The sequence below is a fragment of the Aotus nancymaae genome, unplaced genomic scaffold (assembly GCF_030222135.1).
Source record: "Aotus nancymaae isolate 86718 unplaced genomic scaffold, 86718_ANA_hifiasm-v0.15.2.pri h1tg000015l_0, whole genome shotgun sequence".
NCBI lineage: Eukaryota > Metazoa > Chordata > Mammalia > Primates > Aotidae > Aotus > Aotus nancymaae.
Window position 1 is genome coordinate 9,900,106 of NW_026988426.1, and position 20,794 is coordinate 9,920,899.

The 20,794-nt window shown below is 45.4% G+C and overlaps 1 non-coding gene across 1 annotated transcript; it reads left to right on the forward strand.

Moving 5' to 3' along the window:
- The first annotated feature begins 17,316 nt into the window (after positions 1–17,316).
- LOC135275117 (U4 spliceosomal RNA) lies at positions 17,317–17,457 on the forward strand. The gene has a single exon (XR_010342834.1). It is a non-coding gene; the product is annotated as a U4 spliceosomal RNA (small nuclear RNA).
- Positions 17,458–20,794: the final 3,337 nt, after the last annotated feature.

A 20,794-nucleotide genomic window follows, 5' to 3' on the forward strand; every position in this document is an offset into this window, starting at 1 on the left:
CTTTCAGTCTCTCACAAGACTGCAAATCAAGGTATCAGCTGGGGGTGTGGTTTCATTTGAAAGCTCAACTAGGGAAGGGTATATATGATGATTAATTTTATGTGCCAGGTTCACTGAGGCAAGGGGTACCCAGATTAAACCATATTTCTGGAGTGTTGAGAGGATGTTTCCAAATGAGATTAGCATTTGAATCGGTGGACTCGGTAAAGTGGATGGACCTCAGCAATGTGGGTGGGCATCATGCAAGCTGTTCAGGGGATGAATAGAGCAAAAGGCCAAGAAAGGAGGAATTCACCCCTTTTGGTGCTTGCCTGCCTGTTGGAGCTGGAACATCAGTCTTCTCCTGTCCTTAGACTGGGATGTACATCATTGGCTCCCCAGATTTTTAGGCATTTGGACCTGGACTAGAATAACACCAGGCTCTCCTGGGTCCCCAGCTTGCAGATGACAGATTAAGCAACTTCGCAGCCTCTGCAATCAAGTGATCCAATTCCTAATTATAAATTTCTTCCAAAATATATATATTTGGGGATATGTATTTTGGAAGTACACTTCCAAGGTCACTCACGTTTTCATCTACAGCAAGCTTGTCCAACCTGCAGCCCATGGGCCACATGCAGCCTCACACAAATTTGTAAACTTTCTTAAAATATTATGAGAATTTTTTCCTTTTTCTTTTTCTTTCTTTTCTTTCTTTCTTTCTTTCTTTCTTTCTTTTTTTTTTTTTTTGTTTTTTAGTTCAGCAGCTATTGTTAGTGTTAGTGTATTTTATGTGTGGCCCAATTCTTCTTCTTCCAGTGTGGTCCAGGGAAGCCAAAAGATTGGACACCAGTGATTTACAGGATTCAGTTCCTTGGTGGCTGACCAGAGGCTGCTGTCAGCTAATTGCCACATTGGTCTGATCCATAGGACAATCAAAGCATGTAACTTGCTTTGTCAGAGTAAGCATACAAGAAGAGTCAGAGAAAAAAATGGTGTGACCAAGAAAGAACTCACAGTCTTTTGTCATCCGATCTCAGAAGAGGCATTCCAGCACTTTTGCTGTTCTCTGTTCAGAAGCAAGTCACCTGGTTCAGTTATTTACAAGGAGAGAGGGTTCCACAAGGGCACAGATGCCAAGAGGCAGGGATCATGGAGAGCAATTTCAAAAACTGATACCACACAACTTAGAAGTTCGAAGAGCCGGGCGCAGTGGCTCACGCCTGTAATTCCAGCACTTTGGGAGGCTGAGGCGGGCGGATCACCTGAGGTTGGGAGTTCAAGACTAGCTTGACCAACATGGAGAAACCCCGTCTTTAAAAAAAAAGAAAAGAAAAGAAAAAACAAAAAAAGTTTGAAGAAATGAAAACAAAAGATTTCAGATGGGCCAGGTGCAGTGGCTCATGCCTATAATCCCAGCACTTTGGGAAGCCAAGGCAGGCAGATCACCTCAAATCAGGAATTCGAGACCAGTGTGACCAACATGGTAAAACCCAGTCTCTACTAAAAATACAAAAATTAGCCAGGCATGGTGGTGGGTGCCTGTAATCCCAGCTACTTGGGAGGCAGAAGCAGGAGAATTGCTTGACCCAGGAGGCAGAGTTTGCAGTGAGCCAAGACCACACCATTGCACCCCAGCCTAGGCAACAGAGCAAGACTCTGTCTCAAAAAAGAAAAGAAAAGAAAAAAAATATTTCAGATGGTTTCTCATCCAGACTCCCTATATACTCATCTACAAACTCTATTAAAAGTTCCTGCTCTATGTGGATAGCACACACCCACTACCACCTGCTTCTGCTAACAGATTCTCACTTCACACCAGCAGGTAGAAAAGCCATCATATCACAAAGATAAATCCCAATATTGAGGTCAATCTCCAAAATGAGAGCCAACATTAATCAAGTCATTTATTGAGCACTTACTATGTGCCAGGCAGAGATAGCAACCAGATGAGCTTGGGAGAATCAAGTAATCAAATTTGGGCTGTATCCTGAAACATCTTCCCCATAGTCTTGGGGTATACTTTCACATGGCTCCCCCTTTTTCTTTGTATATTCCTAACAATTGCCATGTCAATAATTTCTTTTTCTTTTCTTTTTTTTTTTGAGACGGAGTTTTTTGCTCTTGTTACCCAGGCTGGAGTGCAATGGCGCGATCTCGGCTCACCACAACCTCTGCCTCCTGGGTTCAGGCAATTCTCCTGCCTCAGCCTCCTGAGTAGCTGGGATTACAGGAATAATTTCTTAAAAATTGACCTCACAGGACGGGCACGGTGGCTCACACCTGTAATCCCAGCACTTTGGGAGGCCGAGGCGGGTGGATCATGAGGTCAAGAGATGGAGACCATCCTGGTCAACATGGTGAAACCCCGTCTCTACTAAAAATACAAAAAATCAGCTGGGCATGGTGGTGCGTGCCTGTAATCCCAGCTACTCAGGAGGCTGAGGCAGGAGAATTGCCTGAACCCAGGAGGCGGAGGTTGTGGTGAGCCGAGATCACGCCATTGCACTCCAGCCTGGGTAACAAGAGCGAAACTCCATCTCAAAAAAAAAAAAAAAAAAAAAAAAAATTGACTTCACAGTACCACTTTGGAGGGGGTGGTTCTAGGTGAACCATTTGGTTTGCCTGGGACTGAGGGGTTTCCTGGCACGCAGGACTTTCAGTGTTAAAAGTGGGACACTGAAGCCGAGCTCATGCCTGTAACCCTAGCACTTTGGGAGGCGGAGGCGGGCAGATCACCTGAGGTCAGAAGTTCAAGACCAGCCTGGCCAACATGGCTAAAGCTTGTCTCTACTAAAAATACAAAAATTAGCTGGGCATGGTGGTGCACACCTCTAATCCCAGCTACTCAGGAGGCTGAGGCAGGAGAATTGCTTGAACCCAGGAGGCAGAGGTTGCAGTGAACCACTGCACTCCAGCCTGGGCAACAGAGCAAGACTTCATCTCAAAAAAAAAAGAAAAGTGGGATGCTGCTGGGTAAATCATGACGGTTGGACAGGCTTCATGCAATGTGTCTTGCAGAAACGAACACTAATCATTGCAACAACCCAGCAAGGAACCAAAGCCTCAGAAAGGTCAAAGAAAACTTTGGGCCGGGCGCAGTGGCTCACGCCTATAATCCCAGCACTTTGGGAGGCCAAGGCGGGTGGATCACGAGGTCAAGAGATCGAGACCATCCTGGTCAACATGGTGAATCCCCGTCTCTACTAAACATATAAAAAATTAGCCGATCATGGTGGTGCGTGCCTGTAGTCTCAGCCACTTGGGAGGCTGAGGCAGGAGAATTGCTTGAACCCAGGAGACGGAGGTTGCGGTGAGCCGAGATTGTGCCATTGCACTCCAGCCCGGGTAACAAGAGTGAAACTCCATCTCAAAAAAAAAAAAAAAAAAAAACCTGAAAGCTGAAGAAGGGGGTTAGGATGGGACTAGGCTTGTCTGTCTCCAAAGAATGTATTCTTGGCAACTTTGATCTTTTGGCTATTTCTTTGTTTCTTTAGTCATCTCCTGGGACAGGATCCTTTGGCAAATGGCTTATTGGTGTGCATTTTCTGGTCAAAACTTTTAGCTCCAAGTCCACAAGTCAAATCTGATCTTAGATTCTAAACACCCTTGATTGTACTCATCACCTTAAAAAAATTCTAGAAACATTTATTTACTTGACTTTCTTATCAGCTATTAGATTGTTATTTTTTTATTTTTCTTCTCCTTTTTTCTTTTTATTTTTTTGAGACAAAGTCTCCCTCTGTCACCCAAGCTAGAGTTCAGTGGTGCAATCTCGGCTCACTGCAACCTTCGCTTCCCAGGGCTCAAGTGATTCTCCCACCTCAGCATCCCAAGTGGCTGGGAATACAGACACATATGACCACATCTGGCTAATTTTTGGTTTTTTGTAGAGACAGGATTTCACCTTGTTGCCAAGGCTGGTCTTACACTCCTGAGCTCAAGCAATCCACCTGCCTCCACCTCCCTAAGTGTTTTGGAAGGCCAAGGGGGAAGATTGCTTGAGCTCAGGAAATGGAGACCAGCCTGGACAACAAAGCAAGACCTTGTCTCTATAAAATAAAATAATAATTTTGTGTGTGTTGTGGGGGGCAGGGTCTCATTTTGTTGCCCAGGCTGGAGTGCAGTGGCACGATCTTGGCTCACTGCAACCTCTGCCTCCTGGGTTCAAGCCATTCTCCTGCCTCAGCCTCCTAAGTAGCTGGAATTACAGATGCAAATGACCATATCTGGCTAATTTTTGTATTTTTGGTAGAGCTGGGTTTTCACCATGTTGGCCAGGCTGGTCTCAAACTCCTGACCTCAAAAGATCCTCCCACCTCGGCCTCCCAAAGCACTGGGATTACAGGAATGAGCCACTGCACCTGGTCAAAATAATTTTTTTTGATTAGCTGGGGTTAATGGTGCATGCCTACAGTTCAGCTACTTGGGAGACTGAGGCAGGAGGATTCCTTAAGCCCAGGAGTCTGAGGCTGCAGTGAGCTATAATCATACACTGCACTCCAGTCAGCGCAATGGAGCCAGTCCCTCCATCAAAAACAAATGAACAGGGTGGATGTGGTTGCTCAAGCCTATAATCCCAGCACTTTGAGAGGGTGACGTAGTGAATCACCTGAGGTCAGGGGTTCCAGACCAGCCTGGCCAACATGGCGAAACCTTGTCTCTGCTAAAAATACAAAAATTAGCTGGGTGTGGTGGCGAGCGCCTGTAATCCCAACTACTAGGGAGGCTGAGGCAGGAGAATCACTTGAACCTCGGAGGTGGAGGTTGCAGAAAACTGAGATCTCACAACTGCACTCCAGCCTGAGCAACAGAGTGAGACTCTGTTTCAAAAAATACATATATATACACACACATATATATGTATACATATACATATATATACACATATACATATACGTACATATATATTTGTGGGCCCAGCACAGTGGCTCATGCTTATAGTCCCAGCAACTTGGTAGACTGAGGTAGGAGGATTGCTTGAGCAAGGGAGGTCGAGGCTGTAGGGATCAATCATTGTGACACTGTACTCCAGCCTTGGCTACAGAGTGAGACCCTGTCTCAAAATAATAATTCATAGAAATGACCGAATAAGTAAATAGTTATTTCTAGGTGGTACAATTAATGCAGAGTTGCTTTTCTTTTTGGCCATCTGGATGTCTCAATTATCCTAATTTTCTAAATTTTCTACAGAGATCTTTTTTTTTTTTTTTTTTTGAGGCGGAATCTTGCTTTGTTGCCCAGGCTAGAGTGCAGTGACGCGATCTTGGCTCACTGCAACCTCCGCCTTCTGGGTTCAAGCGATTGTCCTGTCTCAGCCTCCTGAGTAGCTGGGACTATAGACACACGCCACCACACCCAGCTAATTTTTTGTATTTTTAGTAGAGATGAGGTTTCATCATGTTAGCCATGATGGTCTTAATCTCCTGACCTCGTGATCCACCCACCTCGGCCTCCCAAAGTGCTAGGAGTACAGGCGTGAGCTACCGCCCCCGGTCAGTAAACATGTATTTCTTTTTTTTTTTTTTTTTTTGAGACGGAGTTTCGCTCTTGTTACTCAGGCTGGAGTGCAATGGCGCGATCTCGACTCACCGCAACCTCCGCCTCCTGGGTTCAAGCAATTCTCCTGCCTCAGCCTCCTGAGTAGCTGGGACTACAGGCATGCGCCACCGTGCCCAGCTAATTTTTGTATTTTTTAGTAGAGACGGGGTTTCACCTTGTTGACCAGGATGGTCTCCATCTCTTGACCTCGTGATCCACCCACCTCGGCCTCCCAAAGTGCTGGGATTATAGGCGTGAGCCACCGCGCCCGGCAACATGTATTTCTTAACGGGGAATCTTTACATTGTTTCTTTGGCAAATAAATACATAAATAAATGAATAAAATAGGGCCTGGGTCGCCTAGTAATAGGAAGATCCCAAACGTGGGTTTTCTAGACAGGATTTGCGGAAAAACAGGCGTGACTGGGTTCCCCGGGATCTGATGGGTTGGAGGGACAGAGAGTTCCCCTACGAGAAGCCAGAGCTCCACCAGCCTGGCATTTTGTTCTCCTTTGGGTCACGGCACATTTTTTTTTTTCCCCTGGTATCTCTGCTGGGTGAAGGAAGAAAGTCCCAGGAGAGTTTTTCATGTACTTTAAATGATTCATAAGGCCCTTTCCTCCTCCAGCGGAGGCGAGGCCTGGGTGTCGGCTGTCTTTGCGGCGTTGCAGTGGAGGTGGTGCAGCTCCCACCCCCGCCCTCAGCCGCAGCCCACCCACTCCTCGCCGGGGGGAACCGTGAGAGGCAACCCCCTTCCGTATGAGCTGGCTCCTGTATTCAAATCCGAATTCCGCCCAGAGTCAGCCCACTCCATCCAGCTGTGTGGATGCTGACTAGGAAGGGAACAGATGAAGCCAATTTAGTTGTCCTTTCTTTGTTCCCGCGACCTTGAGGCACTTAACTTAGCGGAGCTCGCGGTGCGGGGAGCTCGGCAGAGCTCTGGAATGAATGGCAGGAGACCTTGGAGGGCTCTTGGAGCCGGCACTCTTTCGTTCTGCTTTGGTCACCATAGTGACTTCTGTCTGAAGCCTCAACCCTGCAGTTATTGCTCGATATTCATTCATAATAAGGCCACCCCTGAGTTTTTTGCCCACTGGGGGACCGAGTACCATGTGCATTGAAGTCACAAGGCTGAGGCGCCGGGGCCTTTAAACACTGCGTGTCAGGGAGGATGGGGCGGGCCTACGCTGGGCACAGCTCAAGTGTCAAAGCCGGGAAGGAATTCACATCCCATCTGGTCCTGTTCCCTCAGTTTACAGAGAAGGGACTTTGCCCACGGTTTCTCAGCCCTTCCGAGGTACAGCAGGGACTAGAACTGGTGCCCTCCTCTCCTGGACTAGTGCTCACTGCATTCCATCACTCAGGGCCATGCAGGGCCCATTGTCCTGGTCCAGGTTTCTAATTTCTTGAACTTTTGGGCTAAGCACAGGGCTCACAGTTTCCACAACTGTCACTAAAGGTGATGGGAATTTATGGTAATCAGCTCATAAACCCCTAGTGAAAGGCCTGAACTAGATAGAATTCCCTTAGCCAGTCAAAAGACTCCTAGTTCCGGTACAGATTTGCAAGTAAATTAGCTCATTTAATCCTCAAAATCACCCTGTAAAGTGACTATTATTACTCCTTTTTAAAGTGAGAAACTTGGGACTTCAACATGTGTTTGAATAGAACAACTTGGAGTCAGAAGTGAAATGAATCTTCACTACAGCCCCGGGGGCAGAGCAAGATTCCATCTGAAAAAAAAGACAAAAAAAAAAAAAAAAAAAAAAAGCCAAGCATGGTGGCTCACGCCTGTAATCCCAGCACTTTGGGAGGCCGACACTGGCGGATCACATGATATCAGGAGTTCGAGACCAGCCTGACCAACATAGAGAAACCCCGTCTCTACTAAAAATACAAAATTAGCGGAGCGTGGTGGCGCATGCCTGTAATCTCAGCTACTCGGGAGGCTGAGGCAGAACAGTTTGAACCCGGGAGGTGGAGGTTGCGGTGAGGTTAGATCGCGCCATTGCACTCCAGCCTGGGCAACAACAGTGAGACTCCATCTCAAAAAAAAGAGCGGTGAATGTGAATCATGTGCATCCTAACTCTGCAATTTACTAATGATAAAGAATTGCCTAAGAACTCATTAATAAAAGCACTGCCTTCCAACTCAGGGAGATCAAATCCTGCCATTTCCTTGCTGTGTGACTTTGGATAGTATACTTAACTTCTCTGAGACTGTTTTGCTCCAGCTGTAAAAACAGCATAACGATAGAACCTACTTCATAAGGTCATTGTAAAGATTAAATAGTGTGTGTAAATCACTTAGCACTGTGCCTGGCACTTCATAAGTGGATTATATTATTTCAATATTTAAAAGTAAAAGACAAAAAGAGAAAGTGTGCATCCCAGTGCCATACTCACCTAGAGCCTAAGGTCTTTCTTTTGGTCAGCCTAGGAACCAAGTGCTGGAAAAAAGGACATTCCGGGTGAGTAAACTGAATTTGAAAGATGATTTTCATAACTTGAGTTTTGTGGGTTTTTTTGTGATTTTGTTGTTGTTGTTGTTGTTGTTTTATTTTTGTGAGACGAAGTCTTGCTCTGTAGCCCAGGCTGGAATGCAGTGGTATGATCTCGGCTCACTGCAACCTCCACCTCCCAGGTTCAAGTGATTCTCCTGCCTTAGCCTCCAGAGTAGCTGGGATTACAGGCACGTGTCACTGCACCCAGCTAACTTTTTGTATTTTTAGTAGAGACAGGGTTTCACCATGATGGTCAAGCTGGTCTTGAACTCCCTACCTCATGTAATCTGCCCAACTTAGCCTCCCAAAGTGCTAGGATTATAGGCATGAGCCACTGTGCCCAGATATTTTGAGTTTATAAGAGACTTAAAACAAGAAAGGAAAGGAAATAGTTGAGTCAGTGTCTCTCTATAGCTTAGCTGTCAATACCTTCCAGAGCTAAGCTGCCCGACACGATGTCCACCAGCTCTGTGTGGGACTTGAACACATAAAATGTTTCTGTTCAAAATGAGATGTTCTGTAAGTATAAAGCACACACCAGATCTTAGAAACTTAGTGGCAGAAAAATATTTTGAAATATCTCATAGGCCTGGTGGGGTGGCTCACTCCTGTAATCCCAACACTATGAGAAGCCAAGCCAGGTGGATCTCTTGAGCTCAGAAGTTCAAGTCCAGCCTGGGCAACATGGCGAAACCCCTTCTCTACAAAAAATACAGAGAAAATTACCTGGGAATGGTGGCGTACAAGTCTTCGCTACTTGCAGGGCTGAGGCAGAAGGATGATTTGAGCCCAGAAGGTCAAGGCTTCATTCAGTGAGCAGTGTTTGTGACACTGCACTCCAGCTGGGACAACAGAGCAAGACCCTGTCTCAAAAACAAAACAGAACAAAACAAAGCATTGATTTTTAAAATATTCATTACATATTGAAATATTCATTGCATATTGTATTTTAAATAAAATACATTATTGGCAGGGTGCGTTGCCTCATGCCTGTAATCCCAGGACTTTGGGAGGCTGAGGTGGGCAGATAATAAGGTCAGGAGATCGAGATCATCTTGGCCAACATAGTGAAACCATCTCCACTAAAAATACAAAAAAAAACTAGCTGGGTGTAGTGGCCTATGCCTGTAATACCAGCTACTCAGGAGGCTGAGGAAGGAGAATCACTTGAACCAGGGAGTTGGAGGTTGCAATGAGCCAGGATCACACCACAGGACACCAGCCTGGTGAGAGAGTGAGACTCTGTCTCAAAAATAAATAAATAAATAAGCCAGGCGTGGTGGCTCACACTGTTATCCGAGCACTTTGGGAGGCCGAGGCAGGCAGATTACCTGAGGTCAGAAGTTGGAGACCAGCCTGGCCAACATAGTGAAACCCCATCTCTACTAAAAATACAAAAATTAGCTGGGTATAGTGGCATGTGCCTGTAGTCCCAACTACTCTGGAGGCTGAGGCACGAGGATTGCTTGAACCTGGGTGGTGGAGTTTGCAGTGAGCCAAGATCACGCCACTGCACTCCAGCCTGGGTGACAGAGTGAGACTCTGTCTCAAAAAAAGAAAAGAAAAAGAAAAATCTGATTCCAGGCTGAGCACGGTGGCTCAGCTCATGCCTGTAATCCAAGCACTTTGGGAGGCTGAGGCAGGTGGATCACCTGAGGCCAGGAGTTTGAGACTAGCCTGGCCAACTTGTCAAAATCCGATCTCTACTAAAAATACAAAAATTAGCCGGATATGGTGGTGGGTGCCTGTAATCCCAGCTACTCAGGAGGCTGAGGCAGAATCACTTGAACCCTGGATATGGAGGTTGCAGTGAGCAGAGATCGTGCCACTGCATTCTAGCCTGGGTGATAGAGCCAGACTCTGTCTCAAAAAAAAAAAAAAGAGAGAGAGAGAAAGGAAAATCTGATTCTAGCTCAGTCAGCCTGTGTCGGCCACCTCTGCACTTCTCTCCTCCATGCCCAGCCTTTCTCCTTTAATTCTGACAACACTTTTGTCTGGAAGGTATTGTTTATCTACATTTTGTTACTGAAGGACAAGCTTGGGGATGCCAGCTCTTCATTTTGCCAGGTAAGGTCAGCAAAAACCCCCTATTATTATGTACTATTATTATTTTATTAAAAAGATGGCCGGGCGCGGTGGCTCAAGCCTGTAATCCCAGCACTTTGGGAGGCCGAGGCGGGTGGATCACGAGGTCAAGAGATCGAGACCGGAGAGAGATCCAAGATGGCTGATGATTAGCAGCTCGGGCACGTACCTCCCAGTGAAAGCGCAAAGAACGAGAGGACGCCACACTTTCAGACGAATATTAGTTGCTCACGGACCACGAGATTCCCAGTGGAGGAGCTCCACGGGTCGCCAGGGCGACTCTTGTGGCCGGCGTGGCGGTTTTGCTGGTGCCTTAGCACGCCAGTTCTTGGTGCAGAGTCCGGAGATTCCCGGGCAGAAAAGCACCATCAATCTTAACACCGCTGTTTTGGCCGGCTCAGTGGATTGCTCAGATTTCGGCGCAGGGAATCAACAAGTTGGACGTCAGAGACCCAGTTAGAAAGTCGGTAATTATAAAGACGACAGACGGACAAATATATAATGAAGGGAAGAAACCAGCGTAAAAAGGTAGAGAATACTCAAAATCAGAATGCCTCTCCCTCTACAGGGGATTGCAATTCCTCATCAGTAACGGAACAAGGCTTAATAGATTACACCGGTATTCCAATAACAGAAGCAGGTTTCCAAACGTGGGTGATAAGAAACTTCTGTGAATTAAAAGAACTTATTCTAACCCAATGCAAAGAAACTAAGAACCTTGAAAAAAGGTTTAACGAAATGTTAATGAGAATGGACAATTTAGAGAAGAATATAAGTGAATTGATGGAGCTGAAAAACATAACACGAGAACTTCGCGAAGCATGCACAAGTTTAAACAGTCGAATTGATCAAGCGGAAGGAAGGATATCAGAAGTCGAGGACCAACTCAGTGAAATGAAACGAGAAGACAAAAATGCAGAAAAAAGGATGAAAAGGAATGAGCAAAGTCTCCAGGAAATATGGGACTATGTGAAAAGACCTAATTTACGTTTGATAGGTGTACCTGAATGTGATGAAGAGAATGAATCCAAGTTGGAAAATACTCTTCAGGATATCATTCAGGAAAATTTTCCCAACCTGGCAAGGCAGGGTAATATTCAACTCCAGGTAATACAGAGAACACCACAAAGATATTCTTCAAGAAGACCAACCCCAAGGCACATAATTGCCAGATTTATTAGGGTTGAAATGAAGAAGAAAATACTAAGGGCAGCTAGAGAGAAAGTTCAGGTTACCCATAAAGGAAAACCTATCAGACTTACAGCAGATCTCTCAGCAGAAACCCTACAAGCCAGAAAAGAGTGGGGACCAATATTTAACATCCTTAAAGAAAAGAACTTTCAACCCAGAATTTCCTATCCAGCCAAACTAAGCTTTATGTGCGAAGGAAAAATTAAATCTTTTGCGAACAAACAAGTACTTAGAGAGTTCACCACCACCAGGCCTGCTTTACAAGAGCTTCTGAAAGAAGCACTATACATATAAAGGAACAACCAATATCAGCCTTTCCAAAAATATATCAAAAAGCAAAGAACTTTAACACAATAAAAAATTCACATCAACTAATGGGCAAAACAGCCAGCTAGCATCAAATGCTGGTATTAAACTTACATATATTTTAATTGGATAAAAAGCCAAAACCCATCGGTATGCTGCATCCGGGCCCATCTTACATGAAACAATACACAAAGACTCAGAGAGAAGGAGGAAGATTTACCAATTGAACAGAGAGTAAAAATAAACTAATAAACAAAAAGCAGCAGATGCAATTCTCACCTCTGATAAAGTAGACTTTAAAGCAACAAAGATCAAAAGAGGCGAGGAATGACATTACATAATGGCAAAAGGATCAATGCAACAAGAAGAGCTAACGATTCTATAGATCAACGAGATAGAAAATTAACAAGGATATTCAGAACTTGAACTCAGACCCGGAACAAGTAAACTTAATAAATATTTATAGTACTCTCCACTTCAAATACACAAAACATACATTACCACCTCACACCTATTCCAAAGGTGACTATATAATTGGAAGTAAATCACTCCTCAGTAATCGCATAGCATTTCATAGGTTTAAATTAAATATTGGTTGGCTGTTTGTTTGTTATCTTCTTCCCTTACTCCTTCCTGATTACATCATTAAGTATAATTATCAGTATAAAAGAGGTTTTCAATACCCATTACTAAATTGCATTCTAGCCTGGGCAAGAAAGCAATACTCCCATTCTCTCTCCCTCTTTCTTTTCCTTCTCCCTCCTCCCCATTCTCTCTCTCTCTCTCTCTTCCTTTTTTCTCCTTCCTATTCTCTCTCTCTCTTTCTCTAAAAAAAAAAAAAAAAAAAAAAAAGAGATCGAGACCATCCTGGTCAACATGGTGAAACCCCGTCTCTACTAAAAATACAAAAAACTAGCTGGGCATGGTGGCGCGTGCCTGTAATCCCAGCTACTCAGGAGGCTGAGGCAGGAGAATTGCCTGAACCCAGGAGGCGGAGGTTGCAGTGAGCCGAGATCGCGCCATTGCACTCCAGCCTGGGTAACAAGAGCGAAACTCCGTCTCAAAAAAAAAAAAAAAAAAAAAAAAAAAAAGATGACTTTTTTTCTTCTTTTTCTCTCTGAGCGGGAGTCTGGCTTTGTTGCCCAGGCTGGAGTACAGTGGTGCAATCTTGGCTTACTGAAACCTCTGCCTCCCAGGTTCAAGCAATTCTCCTGCTTCAGCCTCCTGAGTAGCTGGCACCTGCCACCATGCCCAGCTAATTTTGTATTTTAGTAGAAACGAGGTTTCACCATGTTGGCCAAGTTGGTCTCAAACTCCTCACCTCAGGTGATTCGCCCGCCACTACCTCCCAAAGTGCTGGGATTACAGGCATGAGCCACCGAGCCTGGCCAAAAAATGACTTTTAATGCCAATAAAATTTAAAAGTTTAACTATGTAAAACAGTGTTTTGCCCAAATAAGAGCAGTTGACATTTCCTAAGAACTTACTACCTTGCAGGTACTGGGCTAATATATGCTTTGTCCTATTCGGTTCTGTACAACCCATGAGGCCAGTGCGATTATTATCTCCATTTAACAGATGAGGAAACTGAGGCTCTGAGAGCCACTTGACTAATAAGTGGGGGCTGTGGGATTTGTACCCACATCTGATAAACTCTAAGGCCTATTCTCTTTAAATTCTGCCTCCCCATAATTGCTCCAGAGAGCGATTGCAGTTTGCATTTGGGTAAAAATTTGATGAGATTTTAATTTTTGTAGAATCTTATTATAGATTCATATCCTTTCTCACCCTCCCCACCCCACTCTGTTCTTGAATTTGGGAAAAGGTAATTACAGTTGAAGTGACACAAGTACTTAAAAGGAAATCAACATATCTGCCTTCATTCTGCATGAATATGGAAGAGAGATTTCCATCTAACCACCTTTCTCATTTTCCCTTCTGATGAAAATGTCAGGAAGCTCTCGTACTTGAACCCAGCCCTTAGAGAAACTATGCAAAACTCCAGTGCCCCATATCCAGTGGAGGCCAAGGCTGTATATACTAGGGCCACTCCAAGGCTTCATCTGCATCTTCCAGGCGGTGCTCAAGGGTCTGCCAAGGGGTTACCACTCCACTTCCTCCTCTTTCCCACAGGACAGAGGATGTAGGACTGAGCTTCTCATATCTGAGCTACAATGTATATATGTATTTATTTTGAAACAAAGTCTTGCTTTGCTGCCCAGGCTAATTTTCAAGTTTTTTTTCTGTAGAGGTGGGTCTCACAGCTGAGCACAGTGGCTCATGCCTGTAATCGCAGCACTTTGAGAGGCTGGGGTGAACAGATCATTTGAGATCAGGAGTTGGAGACCAGCCTAACCAACATGGTGAAACCCCGTCACTACTCAAAATACAAAAAATTAGCCAGGCGTTGTGGCATGTGCTGTAGTCCCAGCTACTTGGGAGGCTGAGGCAGGAGAATCCCTTGAACCTGGGAGGTGGAGGTTGCAGTGAGCTGAGATTATGCCACTGCACTCCAGCCTGGATGACAGAGTGAGACTCTGTCTCAAAAACAAACAAACAAACAAAAGATGGGGTCTCAGTGTGTTGCTCAGGCTGGCCTCAAATTCTTGAGTTCAAGCAATCCTCCTGCCTCAGCCACCCAAAATGTTGGGATTATAGGCACAAGCCATTACACAATTGATTTCTGACTTGTCCACCTCCTGGCTGGCTTTCAGAAGCTCACCCCTCACGGAGATCATGTCAGAATTCTTTTTTTTGAGACAGTGTCTCACTCTGTTGCCCAGACTGGAGTGCAATGCCATGACCATAGCTCACTGCAGCCTCAAACTTCTGGGCTCAGGAGATCCTCCCACCTCAGCCTCCTGGGTAGCAAGAACTATAGGTGTGTGCCACCAAGCCCAGTCAAAAGATCATGCCTGACTTCTCTTCTTTTTTTTTTTTCCCAGATGGAGTCTCACTCTGTTGCCCTGGCTGGAGTGTAGTGGCGTGATCTCAGTTCACTGCAACCTCTGCCTCCCTGGTTCAAGCAATTCTCCTGCCTTAGCTTCCCAAGTAGCTGGGATTGCAGGCATGCACCACTATGCCCAACTAATTTTTGTATCTTCAGTAGAGTTGGGGTTTCACCATGTTGGTCAGGCTGGTCTACCTGCCTCAGCCTCCCAAAGTGCTGGGATTACAGGTGTGAGCCACCAAATATGGGTCTCAGTAAGGTGAGATGAATTTTCTCTTAGGCCCTCTAGCCTCTTCAATGTGATATTTCCCTTTGGAAAAGCAATTTGATCAATATGTAGAAAGACATTGATTTTTCAATTCCATTTCTAAGGAAGTCATTGAAAAAAGACTTTATGTATAAAGATGTTTATCACTGCATACTTTATTAAAGCAGGAATAACAGGGACAACCTAAATTTCACCAGTAAGGATTGGTAAATAAATTACAGTTTAGCTCTCAGTGGTATATTATGCTATAATTGGAAGTTAAGTTTAGGCTGGGCATGGTGGTTCATGCTGTAATCCCAGCACTCTCGGAATCCAAGGCAGGAGGATCATTTGAGTTAAGGAGTCTAAGACCAGCCTGGGCTGGCCGGCCGTGGTGGCGCACGCCTGTAATCCAAGCACTTTGGAGGCCAAGGCAGGCGAATCACCTGAGGTCGGGAGCTCAAGACCAGCCTGACCAACATGGTGAAACCCCATCTTAAAAAAAAAGAAAAGAAAAGAAAAGGAAAAAAAGACTAGCCTGGGCAACACAGTGAAACGCTGTCCCTACAAAATATATATTTTTAAGTTGTCATTATATAAATTTTCATCAACATGAAAACATGCTTATCATATAAGGCTAAAAGAATAGAAAGTATTACAATGTTTAAAAAGCATTAAGAAATCCTAAGAACAGGTCGGGTGCAGTGGCTCACACCTGTAATCCCAGCACTTTGGGAGGCTGAGGAGGGCGGATGACAAGATCAGGAGATGGAGACCATCCTGGCCAACATGGTGAAACCCCGTCTCTATTAAAAATAAAAATAGGGCCGGGCGCGGTGGCTCAAGCCTGTAATCCCAGCACTTTGGGAGGCCGAGGCGGGTGGATCACGAGGTCAAGAGATCGAGACCATCCTGGTCAACATGGTGAAACCCCATCTCTACTAAAAATACAAAAAATTAGCTGGGCATGGTGGCGCCTGCCTGTAATCCCAGCTACTCAGGAGGCTGAGGCAGGAGAATTGCCTGAACCCAGGAGGCGGAGGTTGCGGTGAGCCGAGATCGCGCCATTGCACTCCAGCCTGGGTAACAAGAGCGAAACTCCGTCTCAAAAAAAATAAATAAATAAAATAAATAAAATAAAAATAAAAAAAATAAAAAAAATAAAAAATAAATAAAAATAAAGGCCGGGCGCGGTGGCTCACGCCTGTAATCCCAGCACTTTGGGAGGCCGAGGCGGGTGGATCACGAGGTCGACAGATCAAGACCATCCTGGTCAACATGGTGAAACCCCGTCTCTACTAAAAATACAAAAAATTAGCTGGGCATGGTGGCGCGTGCCTGTAATCCCAGCTACTTAGGAGGCTGAGGCAGGAAGAATTGCCTGAACCCAGGAGGCGGAGGTTGCGGTGAGCCGAGATCGCGCCATTGCACTCCAGCCTGGGTAACAAGAGCGAAACTCCGTCTCAAAAATAAATAAATAAATAAATAAATAAAATAAATAAAATAAAATAAAAATAAAAAATCGGACATGTCTTTGTAGCAATGTGTAAGAAAAAACAAAAGAAATCCTAGGAATAAATACCATAAAATTTTAATAATAATGGCCATATTTGAATGTTAGAAATATAAGCTTTTTTTTTTTTTTTTTTTTTTTTGAGACGGAGTTTCGCTCTCGTTACCCAGGCTGGAGTGCAATGGCGCGATCTCGGCTCACCGCAACCTCCGCCTCCCGGGTTCAGGCAATTCTCCTGCCTCAGCCTCCTGAGTAGCTGGGATTACAGGCACGCGCCACCATGCCCAGCTAATTTTTTTGTATTAGTAGAGACGGGGTTTCACCATGTTGACCAGGATGGTCTCGATCTCTTGACCTAGTGATCCACCCGCCTCGGCCTCCCAAAGTGCTGGGATTACAGGCTTGAGCCACCGCGCCCGGCCAGCTTTTTTTTTTTTTTTTTTTGAAATGGAGTCTCACTCTTTCACCCAGGCTGGGGTGCAGTGGCATGATCTCAACTCACTGCAACCTCCATCTCCCAGGTTCAAGTGATTCTCCTGCCTCAGCCTCCTGAGTAGCTGGGATTACAGGCACCCGCCACTACGCCCTGCTAATTTTTTGTATTTTTAGTAGAGACTGGGTTTCACCATGTTGGCCAGGCTCGCCTTGAACTCCCGACCTAGTGATCCACCTGCCTCGGCCTCCCAAAGTGCTGGGATTACAGGAGTCAGCCATTGCACCCGGCTTCTTTTTTTTTTTTTGACATGGAGTGTCGCTGTGGCTGCCAGGCTGGAGTGCAGTGGCACAATCTCAGCTCACTGCAACCTCGGCTTCCCTGGTTCAAGATATTCTCCTGCCTCAGCCTCCCAAGCAGCTGGGATTACAGGCGCATACCACCACCCCCAGCTTATTTTTAAAAAATTTTTTAGTAGAGATGGGGCTTCACCATGTTAGCCAGGCTGGTTTCAAATGCCTGACCTCAAATGATCCGCCCACCTCGGCCTCTCAAAGTGCTGGGATTAGCTTTGTGCAGTGGCAGTATCGTAGCCAATGAGGTTTATCTGAGGCGCGATTATTGCTAATTGAAAACTTTTCCCAATACCCAGTCATGACGACTTGCAATATAGTCGGCACTGGCAATTTTTGACAGTCTCTACGGAGACTGATTAAAAAAAAAGAAAAAAAAAAGTGCTGGGATTACAGGTGTGAGCCACCGCGCCCATCCATAAGTCTTAATTAGTTATATGCTTAACTGTTCCTACTGTATACCTTCTCCACTTCCTCCTACTCTGCATCTAGAGCAATGTCTGGCATTCAGCAGTACTCAATAATTGTAGAAGAGGCTGGGCGAGGTGGTTCATGCCTGTAATCCCAGCACTTTGGGTGGCCAAACCAGGTAGATTACCTGAAGTCAGGAGTTTGAGACCAGCCTGGCCAACAGAGTAAAATCTGTATTAAAATATAATAAAGTCTCGCCGGGCGCAGTGGCTCACACCTGTAATCCCAGCACTTTGGGAGGCCGAGGCGGGTGGATCACAAGGTCAAGAGATCAAGACCATCCTGGTCAACATGGTGAAACCCCATCTCTACTAAAAATACAAAAAATTAGCTGGGCATGGTGGTGCGTGCCTGTAATCCCAGCTACTTGGGAGACTGAGGCAGGAGAATTGCCTGAACCCAGGAGGCGGAGGTTGTGGTGAGCCAAGATCCCACCATTGCACTCCAGACTGGGTAACAAGAGCGAAACTCCATCTCAAATAAAAATAAAAATAAAAATAAAAATAAAAAAATATATAATATAATAAAGTGTCTATTAAAAATACAAAAATTAGCCTGGCTTGCAGGCGGGCACCTGTAAGGCCAGCATTCGGGAGGTTGAGGCAAGAGAATCGCTTAAACCTGGGAAGTGGAGGTTGCTGTGAGATAAAAGCATGCCACTGCACTCCAGCCTGTGCAATAGAGTCTCAAAAAAAAAAAAACTAAAAAGAAACATAATTGTAAAAGAAATGAATTTATTCTGGCAGGGCACAGTGGCTCACGCCTGCAATCCCAGCACTTTGGGAAGCTGAGGCGGATAGATCACATGAGATTGGGAGTTCAAGACCAGCCTGACCAACATGGAGAACACCCCCCCACAACCTATTAAAAGTACAAAATTAGCCAGGTGTGGTGGCGCATGCCTGTAATCCCAACTACTTGGGAGGCTGAGGCAGGAGAATCACTTGAACCCAAGAAGCGGAGGTTGTCATGAGCTGAGATTGTGCCATTGCACTCCAGCCTGGGGAGCAAGAGAGAAACGCCATCTCCAAAAAAAAAAAAAAGAGTGAGACTCCATTGCAAAAAAGAAATACATTTACTCTCGGTTTTTTTGTTTGTTTGTTTTGAGACAGTCTCCCTCTGTCACCCAGGTTGGACTGCAATGACCAAATCTCAGCTCACTACAGCCTCCGCTTCCCAGGTTCAAGTGATTCTCCTGCCTCAGCCTCTCGAGTAGCTGGGATTACAGGTACCCACCACCATGCCCAGCTAATTTTTGTATTTTTAGTAGAGATCTGGTTTCACCATGTTAGTCAGGCTGGTCTCAAACTCCTGACCTCAAGTGATCCACCCTCCTCTGCCTCCCAATGTACGGGAATTACAGGCATCAGTCACAACACCCAGCCAAATTTACTCTCGCCCTGACATTCCTTTAAGGCGAAAGTGCTATAAGTCCAAAGTGTTATCATATTCTCTTAGAATCAGTAGTTCAAGGCCAGGCCTGGTGGCTCACACCTGTAATCCCAGCACTTTGAGAGGCCGAGGTGGGCAGATCATGAGGTCAAGAGATTGAGACCATTCTGGCCAACATGGTGAAACCTCGTCTCTACTAAATATACAAAAAATTAGCTGGGCGTGGTGGCTTATGCCTGTAGTCCCAGGGACTGTGGAGGTTGAGGCAGGAGAATAGCTTGAACCTCAGAGGCGGAGGTTGCAGTGAGTCAAGATGGGACTCCAGCCTGGCAACACTGCACTCCAGACCAGCTATCTCACTTAATTGTTACAACAGTCTAATCCTCATTTCACAGATGAAGAAGCCAAGGCATAGAAAGACAAAGTGGCCACTTAATTTTTTTTTCTTTTTCTTTTTTTTTTTCACATTATTTATTTATTTTTTTTAAAGATGGATTTCACCATGATAGCCAGGCTGGTTTTTGAACTCCTGACCTCAGGTGATCCACCCGCCTCGGCCTCCCAAAGTGCTAGGATTACAGGTGTGAGCCACCACGCCCGGCCTTTTTTTTTTATTTTAAAAAATTTTTTCCGGTCAGGCATGATGGCTCATGCCTGTAATTCCAGCACTTTGGGAGGCTGAGGCAGGCGGATCACCTGAGGTCAGGAGTGCGAGACCAGCCTGACCAACATGGAGAAACCCTGTCTTTATTTAAAAAAAAAAAAAAAAATTTTTTTTCCTCAGGCTGGGCTCAGTGGCTCACACCTGTAATCCCAGCACTTTGGGAGGCTGAGGCAGGTGGATCACCTGAAGTCAGGAGTTCAAGACCAGCCTGGTCAACATGGTGAAAACTTGTCTCTAATAAAAATATAAAAATTAGCTGGGCATGGTGGCGGGCACCTATAATCTCAGCTACTCAGTAAGCTGAGGCAGGAGAATCACTTGAACCTGGGAGGCGGAGGTTGCAGCGAGTCAAGACCACACCACTGCACTGTGCAACAGAGGGAAACTCCATCTCAAAAAAAAAAAAATTAGCCAGGCGTGGTGGCAGGTGCCTGTAGTCCCAGCTACTCAGGAGGCTGAGGTGGGAGGATCACTTGAGCCCAGGGGAGTGAAGCTGCAATGAGCCATGATTGCACTACTACACTCCAGCTGAGATCCTGTCTCAAAAAAAAACAAAAAGACAAAAATGAAGAAATATTTTATGCAGATTAAATGATCTGAACCAATCAACCACAATGCATCATACCTGGCTGACAGCCGGCATAAACAGATTTGTTTCCTTTTCCTTTCTTTAATCAATCACCCTCTCTCTTCATCTTAGTCTGAAGGGTCTTCTAATAAGGCTCTAGCTTTTTCCAACTAACATTCTCCAGCTGATGTGCAAAAGCAGCCATGACCTTTGCTCACATCTGCCTCCTCCCACACCAGACACTTCTTCCTGTCTATTTCTAGCTCAGTGTTCACCAAGGTCCTTCTGCTTTTCCAAGGTAGCTAGGATACAGGCTTGTTAGACCTGGCTCCCAAATTCCCTGATGTGGCCAAGGCAAGGCCGTGGACAAGTGGACACAGGGGAAGCTGAAAAGAACACAAGCAATAGAAAAAAATGTATCCTGAGAGTAGGGGTAAGGCTCACAAAACCATGACAGTAGTTCAGAAGCAGAAAGATGAACCTGTCAGGTTGAAGAAACCTGAACCAAGTCCTAGTGGGGAGGGCCAGGGTACAGGGGAGCAGGGAATTAGCAGCAGCCCTTACCCTGTGAGCAAAGCTAGATTAGGTTTCTTTTTT